Source organism: Oncorhynchus masou, chromosome 20 (assembly GCF_036934945.1).
Source record: "Oncorhynchus masou masou isolate Uvic2021 chromosome 20, UVic_Omas_1.1, whole genome shotgun sequence".
In the NCBI taxonomy this organism is placed as follows: domain Eukaryota; kingdom Metazoa; phylum Chordata; class Actinopteri; order Salmoniformes; family Salmonidae; genus Oncorhynchus; species Oncorhynchus masou.
Genome location: NC_088231.1, coordinates 28,574,278 through 28,584,277, shown reverse-complemented (window position 1 = coordinate 28,584,277; position 10,000 = coordinate 28,574,278). Strand labels below are relative to the sequence as shown.

At 44.1% G+C, this 10,000-nt stretch overlaps 1 protein-coding gene and 1 pseudogene across 1 annotated transcript in view; both read left to right on the top strand.

The window, feature by feature from the left end:
- LOC135507226 (slit homolog 2 protein-like) overlaps nt 1-10,000 on the top strand; it is a 640,120-nt gene that overhangs the window by 307,401 nt on the left and 322,719 nt on the right.
- The window catches only part of LOC135506438 (cGMP-specific 3',5'-cyclic phosphodiesterase-like), a 46,524-nt pseudogene that overhangs the window by 33,930 nt on the left and 2,594 nt on the right, over nt 1-10,000 (top strand).

Here is a 10,000-nt window from a genome sequence, read left to right as displayed (position 1 = left end):
TTGTTCTTTTGATCATCCATTTCTTTATCCATCATTGACTCACTCTTCTCTGTCTCTCTCCTTCTCTCCTCTCTTTGTCTCTCTCTCTCTCTCTGTCTCTCTCTCTGTCTCTCTCTCTCTCTCTCTCTGTCTCTGTCTCCCCCTCTCTCTCTGTGTGTCTCTCTCTCTCTCTCTTTCTCCCTCTCTGTCTCTTTATCTATCTCTCTTCTCTGTGTCTCACCCTCTCCCTCTCCCTCCCCCCCAGGGAAGTCAGATCCTCAGTGGTCTGTGTCCTGATGACTACAGGACAGTGTTACCCATGATAGAGAAAGCCATCCTGGCTACGGACCTGGCTGTCTACATGGAGTATGTATACTGTACTATATATGTACTTATATATAGTATGTATTCTGTACTATATAACTAATTATATAGAGTATGTATACTGTACTATATATGTACTTATATAGAGTATGTATTCTGTACTATATATCTAATTATATAGAGTATGTATACTGTACTATATATGTACTTATATAGAGTATGTATACTGTACTATATATGTACTTTTATATAGTATGTATTCTGTACTATATAACTAATTATATAGAGTATGTATACTGTACTATATATGTACTTATATATAGTATGTATTCTGTACTATATAACTAATTATATAGAGTATGTATACTGTACTATATATGTACTTATATATAGTATGTATTCTGTACTATATAACTAATTATATAGAGTATGTATACTGTACTATATATGTACTTATATAGAGTATGTATACTGTACTATATATGTACTTATATATAGTATGTATTCTGTACTATATAACTAATTATATAGAGTATGTATACTGTACTATATATGTACTTATATATAGTATGTATTCTGTACTATATAATTAATTATATAGAGTATGTATACTGTACTATATATGTACTTATTTATAGTATGTATTCTGTACTATATAACTAATTATATAGGGTATGTATACTGTACTATATATGTACTTATATATAGTATGTATTCTGTACAATATAACTAATTATATAGAGTATGTATACTGTACTATATATGTACTTATATATAGTATGTATTCTGTACTATATAACTAATTATATAGAGTATGTATACTGTACTATATATGTACTTATATATAGTATGTATTCTGTACTATATAACTAATTATATAGAGTATGTATACTGTACTATATATGTACTTATATATAGTATGTATTCTGTACTATATAACGAATTATATAGAGTATGTATACTGTACTATATATGTACTTATATATAGTATGTATTCTGTACTATATAACGAATTATATAGAGTATGTATACTGTACTATATACAGTGCCTTGCGAAAGTATTCGGCACCCTTGAACTTTGCGACCTTTTGCCACATTTCACGCTTCAAACATAAAGATATAAAACTGTATTTTTTTGTGAAGACTCAACAACAAGTGGGACACAATCATGAAGTGGAATGACATTTATTGGATATTTCAAACTTTTTAACAAATCAAAAACTGAAAAATTGGGCGCGCAAAATTGTGTGTGTGTGTGTGTGTGTGTGTGTGTGTGTGTGTGTGTGTGTGTGTGTGTGTTCAGGAGGAGGGCAGAGTTCTTTGAACTGGGTCAGAGAGGAGTGAGGTGGGAGGAGGACAGGCACAGAGACTTACTAAGGTGAGCGTCCTAAACCCTATATAGTGCACTACTTTAGACTGCAGCCCTATGGGCCTAAAGTAGTGCACGAGGTCCCGTTTGGGACACACCTATCTGCATTACGTAGTGCACTACTTTATGACACCCTATTCCCTATGTAGTGCACTTGTTTGACACCCTATTCCCTATATAGTGGTACTACTATAGACCAGAGCCCTATTCCCTATATAGTGCACTACTTTAGACCAGAGCCCTATTCCCTATATATTGGTACTACTTTAGACCAGAGCCCTATTCCCTATATAGTGCACTACTTTATAGAACCCTATTCCCTAAATAGTGCACTACTATAGACCAGGGCCCTATTCCCTATATAGTGGTACTACTTTAGACCAGAGCCCTATTCCCTATATAGTGGTACTACTATAGACCAGGGCCCTATTCCCTATATAGTGCACTACTATAGACCAGAGCCCTATTCCCTATATAGTGGTACTACTATAGACCAGGGCCCTATTCCCTATATAGTGGTACTACTTTAGACCAGAGCCCTATTCCCTATATATTGGTACTACTTTAGACCAGAGCCCTATTCCCTATATAGTGGTACTACTATAGACCAGAGCCCTATTCCCTATATAGTGCACTACTATAGACCAGAGCCCTATTCCCTATATATTGTTACTACTATAGACCAGGGCCCTATTCCCTATATAGTGGTACTACTATAGACCAGAGCCCTATTCCCTATATAGTGGCACTACTATAGACCAGAGCCCTATTCCCTATATAGTGGTACTACTTTAGACCAGAGCCCTATTCTCTATATAGTGGTACTACTATAGACCAGAGCCCTATTCCCTATATAGTGGTACTACTATAGACCAGAGCCCTATTCCCTATATATTGTTACTACTATAGACCAGGGCCCTATTCCCTATATAGTGGTACTACTATAGACCAGAGCCCTATTCCCTATATAGTGGTACGACTATAGACCAGAGCCCTATTCCCTATATAGTACACTACTATAGACCAGAGCCCTATTCCCTATATAGTACACTACTATAGACCAGAGCCCTATTCCCTATATAGTACACTACTATAGACCAGAGCCCTATTCCCTATATAGTACACTACTATAGACCAGAGCCCTATTCCCTATATAGTGCACTACTATAGACCAGAGCCCTATTCCCTATATAGTGTTACTACTATAGACCAGAGCCCTATTCCCTATATAGTACACTACTATAGACCAGAGCCCTATTCCCTATATAGTGGTACTACTATAGACCAGAGCCCTATTCCCTATATAGTGTTACTACTATAGACCAGAGCCCTATTCCCTATATAGTGTTACTACTATAGACCAGAGCCCTATTCCCTATATAGTGGTACTACTTTAGACCAGAGCCCTATTCCCTATATAGTGTACTACTATAGACCAGAGCCCTATTCCCTATATAGTACACTACTATAGACCCTATTCCCTATATAGTGGTACTACTTTAGACCAGAGCCCTATTCCCTATATAGTGTACTACTATAGACCAGAGCCCTATTTAGTTTTGACCATCTAGTCTTGATCGACTGATCCAATGGTGTGTGTGTGTGTGTGTGTGTGTGTGTGTGTGTGTGTCCAGGTCGATGCTGATGACAGCCAGCGACATTGCTGCCATTACAAAGCCTTGGCATATTCAGAAGAGGGTAAGCGCGCGCACACACACACACACACACACACACACACACACACACACACACACACACACACACACACACACACACACACACACACATAGTTTATACCTCATTCTCTCCCTCCTCAGACAGCTAGGTTGGTGGCATCAGAGTTTTTCGCTCAAGGAGACCGAGAGAAGGAAGAGTTCAACATCAAACCTGTCGTAAGTAGCTATCGCTGCTGTCACATGTAGCTATCGCTGCTGTCACATGTAGCTATCGCTGCTATCACATGTAGCTATCGCTGCTATCACATGTCGCTATCGCTGCTATCACATGTCGCTATCGCTGCTATCACATGTCGCTATCGCTGCTATCACATGTAGCTATCGCTGCTATCACATGTAGCTATCGCTGCTGTCACATGTAGCTATCGCTGCTATCACATGTAGCTATCGCTGCTATCACATGTAGCTATCACTGCTATCACATGTAGTTATCGCTGCTGTCACATGTAGCTATTGCTGCTGTCACATGTAGCTATCGCTGCTGCCACATGTAGCTATCGCTGCTATCACATGTAGCTATCGCTGCTGTCACATGTAGCTATCGTTGCTATCACATGTAGCTATCGCTGCTGTCACATGTAGCTATCGCTGCTGTCACATGTAGCTATCGCTGCTGTCACATGTAGCTATCGCTGCTGTCACATGTAGCTATCGCTGCTGTCACATGTAGCTATCGCTGCTGTCACATGTAGCTATCGCTGCTATCACATGTAGCTGTCGCTGCTATCACATGTAGCTGTCGCTGCTATCACATGTAGCTGTCGCTGCTATCACATGTAGCTGTCGCTGCTATCACATGTAGCTATCGCTGCTATCACATGTAGCTATCGCTGCTATCACATGTAGCTATCGCTGCTATCACATGTAGCTATCGCTGCTATCACATGTAGCTATCGCTGCTATCACATGTAGCTATCGCTGCTTTCACATGTAGCTATCGCTGCTATCACATGATGCTATCGCTGCTATCACATGTAGCTATCGCTGCCTGGAACTTAGTTCAACTTCAAACCTCAATGCACGGAACTTCGCTACTTACAACAGGTTTGATGTTGAACTAAGTTCCAAGACAACATGTTAACTCAGTTGACCTCTGACCTGCAAGATAACATGTTAACTCAGTGGACCTCTGACCTGCATGTTAACTCATTTGACCTCTGACCTGCAGGACAACATGATAACTCAGTGGACCTCTGACCTGCAAGACAACATGTTAACTCAGTTGACCTCTGACCTGCATGTTAACTCATTTGACCTCTGACCTGCAAGATAACATGTTAACTCAGTGGACCTCTGACCTGCATGTTAACTCAGTTGACCTCTGACCTGCAAGATGACATGTTAACTCAGTTGACCTCTGACCTGCAGGACAACATGTTAACTCAGTGGACCTCTGACCTGCATGTTAACTCATTTGACCTCTGACCTGCAAGACAACATGTTAACTCAGTTGACCTCTGACCTGCAAGATAACATGTTAACTCAGTTGGCCTCTGACCTGCATGTTAACTCAGTTGACCTCTGACATGCAGGACAACATGTTAACTCAGTTGACCTCTGACCTGCAAGACAACATGTTAACTCAGTTGACCTCTGACCTGCAAGACAACATGTTAACTCAGTTGACCTCTGACCTGCAGGACAACATGTTTAACTCAGTTGACCTCTGACCTGCAGGACAACATGTTTTACTCAGTTGACCTCTGACCTGCAAGATAACATGTTTAACTCAGTTGACCTCTGACCTGCAGGACAACATGTTAACTCATATTAATGTTAACTCAGTTGACCTCTGACCTGCAGGGCAACATGTTTAACTCAGTTGACCTCTGACCTGCAAGATAACATGTTTAACTCAGTTGACCTCTGACCTGCAGGACAACATGTTTAACTCAGTTGACCTCTGACCTGCAAGATAACATGTTTAACTCAGTTGACCTCTGACCTGCAGGACAACATGTTAACTCATATTAATGTTAACTCAGTTGACCTCTGACCTGCAAGACAACATGTTAACTCATATTAATGTTAAACTCAGTTGACCTCTGACCTGCAGGACAACATGTTAACTCATATTATTGTGAACTCAGTTGAGGTTTGTGGTGTTGCAGGCGTGACAATAAGTTCCATCTGTTTGTCCCCAGGACATGATGAACAGAGACAACAGCACTCGTCTTCCTCACATGCAGGTCAACTACATCGATGGGATGTGCCATCCCTTATACCAGGTGGGTCCTAGTCCATTCACCCTCTATACAACCTGGGTACAGGTCAACTACATCGATGGGATGTGCCATCCCTTATACCAGGTGGGTCCTAGTCCATTCACCCTCTATACAACCTGGGTACAGGTCAACTACATCGATGGGATGTGCCATCCCTTATACCAGGTGGGTCCTAGTCCATTCACCCTCTATACAACCTGGGTACAGGTCAACTACATCGATGGGATGTGCCATCCCTTATACCAGGTGGGTCCTAGTCCATTCACCCTCTATACAACCTGGGTACAGGTCAACTACATCGATGGGATGTGCCATCCCTTATACCAGGTGGGTCCTAGTCCATTCACCCTCTATACAACCTGGGTACAGGTCAACTACATCGATGGGATGTGCCATCCCTTATACCAGGTGGGTCCTAGTCCATTCACCCTCTATACAACCTGGGTACAGGTCAACTACATCGATGGGATGTGCCATCCCTTATACCAGGTGGGTCCTAGTCCATTCACCCTCTATACAACCTGGGTACAGGTCAACTACATCGATGGGATGTGCCATCCCTTATACCAGGTGGGTCCTAGTCCATTCACCCTCTATACAACCTGGGTACAGGTCAACTACATCGATGGGATGTGCCATCCCTTATACCAGGTGGGTCCTAGTCCATTCACCCTCTATACAACCTGGGTACAGGTCAACTACATCGATGGGATGTGCCATCCCTTATACCAGGTGGGTCCTAGTCCATTCACCCTCTATACAACCTGGGTGCAGGTCAACTACATCGATGGGATGTGCCATCCCTTATACCAGGTGGGTCCTAGTCCATTCACCCTCTATACAACCTGGGTACAGGTCAACTACATGGATGGGATGTGCCATCCCTTATACCAGGTGGGTCCTAGTCCATTCACCCTCTATACAACCTGGGTACAGGTCAACTACATCGATGGGATGTGCCATCCCTTATACCAGGTGGGTCCTAGTCCATTCACCCTCTATACAACCTGGGTATGGGTCAACTACATCGATGGGATGTGCCATCCCTTATACCAGGTGGGTCTTAGTCCATTCACCCTCTATACAACCTGGGTGCAGGTCAACTACATCGATGGGATGTGCCATCCCTTATACCAGGTGGGTCCTAGTCCATTCACCCTCTATACAACCTGGCTACAGGTCAACTACATCGATGGGATGTGCCATCCCTTATACCAGGTGGGTCCTAGTCCATTCACCCTCTATACAACCTGGCTACAGGTCAACTACATCGATGGGATGTGCCATCCCTTATACCAGGTGGGTCCTAGTCCATTCACCCTCTATACAACCTGGCTACAGGTCAACTACATCGATGGGATGTGCCATCCCTTATACCAGGTGGGTCCTAGTCCATTCACCCTCTATACAACCTGGGTGCAGGTCAACTACATCGATGGGATGTGCCATCCCTTATACCAGGTGGGTCCTAGTCCATTCACCCTCTATACAACCTGGGTACAGGTCAACTACATCGATGGGATGTGCCATCCCTTATACCAGGTGGGTCCTAGTCCATTCACCCTCTATACAACCTGGGTACAGGTCAACTACATCGATGGGATGTGCCATCCCTTATACCAGGTGGGTCCTAGTCCATTCACCCTCTATACAACCTGGGTAGAGGTCAACTACATCGATGGGATGTGCCATCCCTTATACCAGGTGGGTCCTAGTCCATTCACCCTCTATACAACCTGGCTACAGGTCAACTACATCGATGGGATGTGCCATCCCTTATACCAGGTGGGTCCTAGTCCATTCACCCTCTATACAACCTGGGTACAGGTCAACTACATCGATGGGATGTGCCATCCCTTATACCAGGTGGGTCCTAGTCCATTCACCCTCTATACAACCTGGGTACAGGTCAACTACATCGATGGGATGTGCCATCCCTTATACCAGGTGGGTCCTAGTCCATTCACCCTCTATACAACCTGGGTACAGGTCAACTACATCGATGGGATGTGCCATCCCTTATACCAGGTGGGTCCTAGTCCATTCACCCTCTATACAACCTGGGTACAGGTCAACTACATCGATGGGATGTGCCATCCCTTATACCAGGTGGGTCCTAGTCCATTCACCCTCTATACAACCTGGCTACAGGTCAACTACATCGATGGGATGTGCCATCCCTTATACCAGGTGGGTCCTAGTCCATTCACCCTCTATACAACCTGGGTACAGGTCAACTACATCGATGGGATGTGCCATCCCTTATACCAGGTGGGTCCTAGTCCATTCACCCTCTATACAACCTGGGTACAGGTCAACTACATCGATGGGATGTGCCATCCCTTATACCAGGTGGGTCCTAGTCCATTCACCCTCTATACAACCTGGGTAGGTCCTAGTCCATTCACCCTCTATACAACCTGGGTAGGACCTAGTCCAATCACCCTCTATACAACCTGGGGAGATAGTAGACCATTCACCCTCTATACAACCTGGGTAGGACCTAGTCCAATCACCCTCTATACAACCTGGGTAGGTAGTAGACCATTCACCCTCTATACAACCTGGGTAGGTCCTAGTCCAATCACCTTCTATACAACTTGGGTAGGTAGTAGACCATTCACCCTCTATACAACCTGGGTAGGTACTAGTCCATTCACCCTCTATACAACCTGGGTAGATAGTAGACCATTCACCCTCTATACAACTTGGGTAGGTAGTAGACCATTCACCCTCTATACAACCTGGGTGGGTAGTAGACATTCACCCTCTATACAACCTGGGTGGGTGGTAGACCATTCACCCTCTATACAACCTGGGTAGATAGTAGACCATTCACCCTCTATACAACCTGGGTAGATAGTAGACCATTCACCCTCTATACAACCTGGGGGGGTACTAGTCCATTCACCCTCTATACAACCTGGGTAGTTACTAGACCATTCACCCTCTATACAACCTGGGTAGGTACTAGTCCATTCACCCTCTATACAACTTGGGTAGGTAGTAGACCATTCACCCTCTATACAACCTGGGTAGGTACTAGTCCATTCACCCTCTATACAACCTGGGTAGATAGTAGACCATTCACCCTCTATACAACTTGGGTAGGTAGTAGACCATTCACCCTCTATACAACCTGGGTGGGTAGTAGACATTCACCCTCTATACAACCTGGGTGGGTGGTAGACCATTCACCCTCTATACAACCTGGGTAGATAGTAGACCATTCACCCTCTATACAACCTGGGTAGATAGTAGACCATTCACCCTCTATACAACCTGGGGGGGTACTAGTCCATTCACCCTCTATACAACCTGGGTAGTTACTAGACCATTCACCCTCTATACAACCTGGGTTGGTACTAGTCCATTCACCCTCTATACAACCTGGGTAGTTACTAGACCATTCACCCTCTATACAACCTGGGTAGATAGTAGACCATTCACCCTCTATACAACCTGGGTATATAGTAGACCATTCACCCTCTATACAACCTGGGTAGGTACTAGTCCATTCACCCTCTATACAACCTGGGTAGATAATAGACCATTCACCCTCTATACAACCTGGGGGTACTAGTCCATTCACCCTCTATACAATCTGGGTAGTTACTAGTCCATTCACCCTCTATACAACCTGTGAAGATAGTAGACCATTCACCCTCTATAGAACCTGGGTAGATAGTAGACCATTCACCCTCTGTACAACCTGGGTAGATAGTAGACCATTCACCCTCTGTACAACCTGGGTAGGTACTAGTCCATTCACCCTCTATACAACCTGGGTAGATAGTAGACCATTCACCCTCTATACAACCTGGGGGGGTACTTGTCCATTCACCCTCTATACAACCTGGGTAGGTCCTAGTCCATTCACCCTCTATACAACCTGGGTAGGTCCTAGTCCATTCACCCTCTATACAACCTGGGTAGGTCCTAGTCCATTCACCCTCTATAGAACCTGGGTAGATAGTAGACCATTCACCCTCTCTACAACCTGGGTAGGTACTAGTCCATTCACCCTCTATACAACCTGGGAAGATAGTAGACCATTCACCCTCTATACAACCTGGGTAGATAGTAGACCATTCACCCTCTATACAACCTGGGTAGATAGTAGACCATTCACCCTCTATACAACCTGGGTAGGTACAAGTCCATTCACCCTCTATACAACCTGGGTATGTCCTAGTCCATTCACCCTCTATACAACCTGGGTGGGTTCTGGTCTATACAACCTGGGTGGGTTCTAGTCTATACAACCTGGGTGGGTTCTAGTCTATACAACCTGGGTGGGTTCTAGTCTATACAACCTGGGTGGGTCCTAGTCTATACAACCTGGGTGGGTTCTAGTCTATACAACC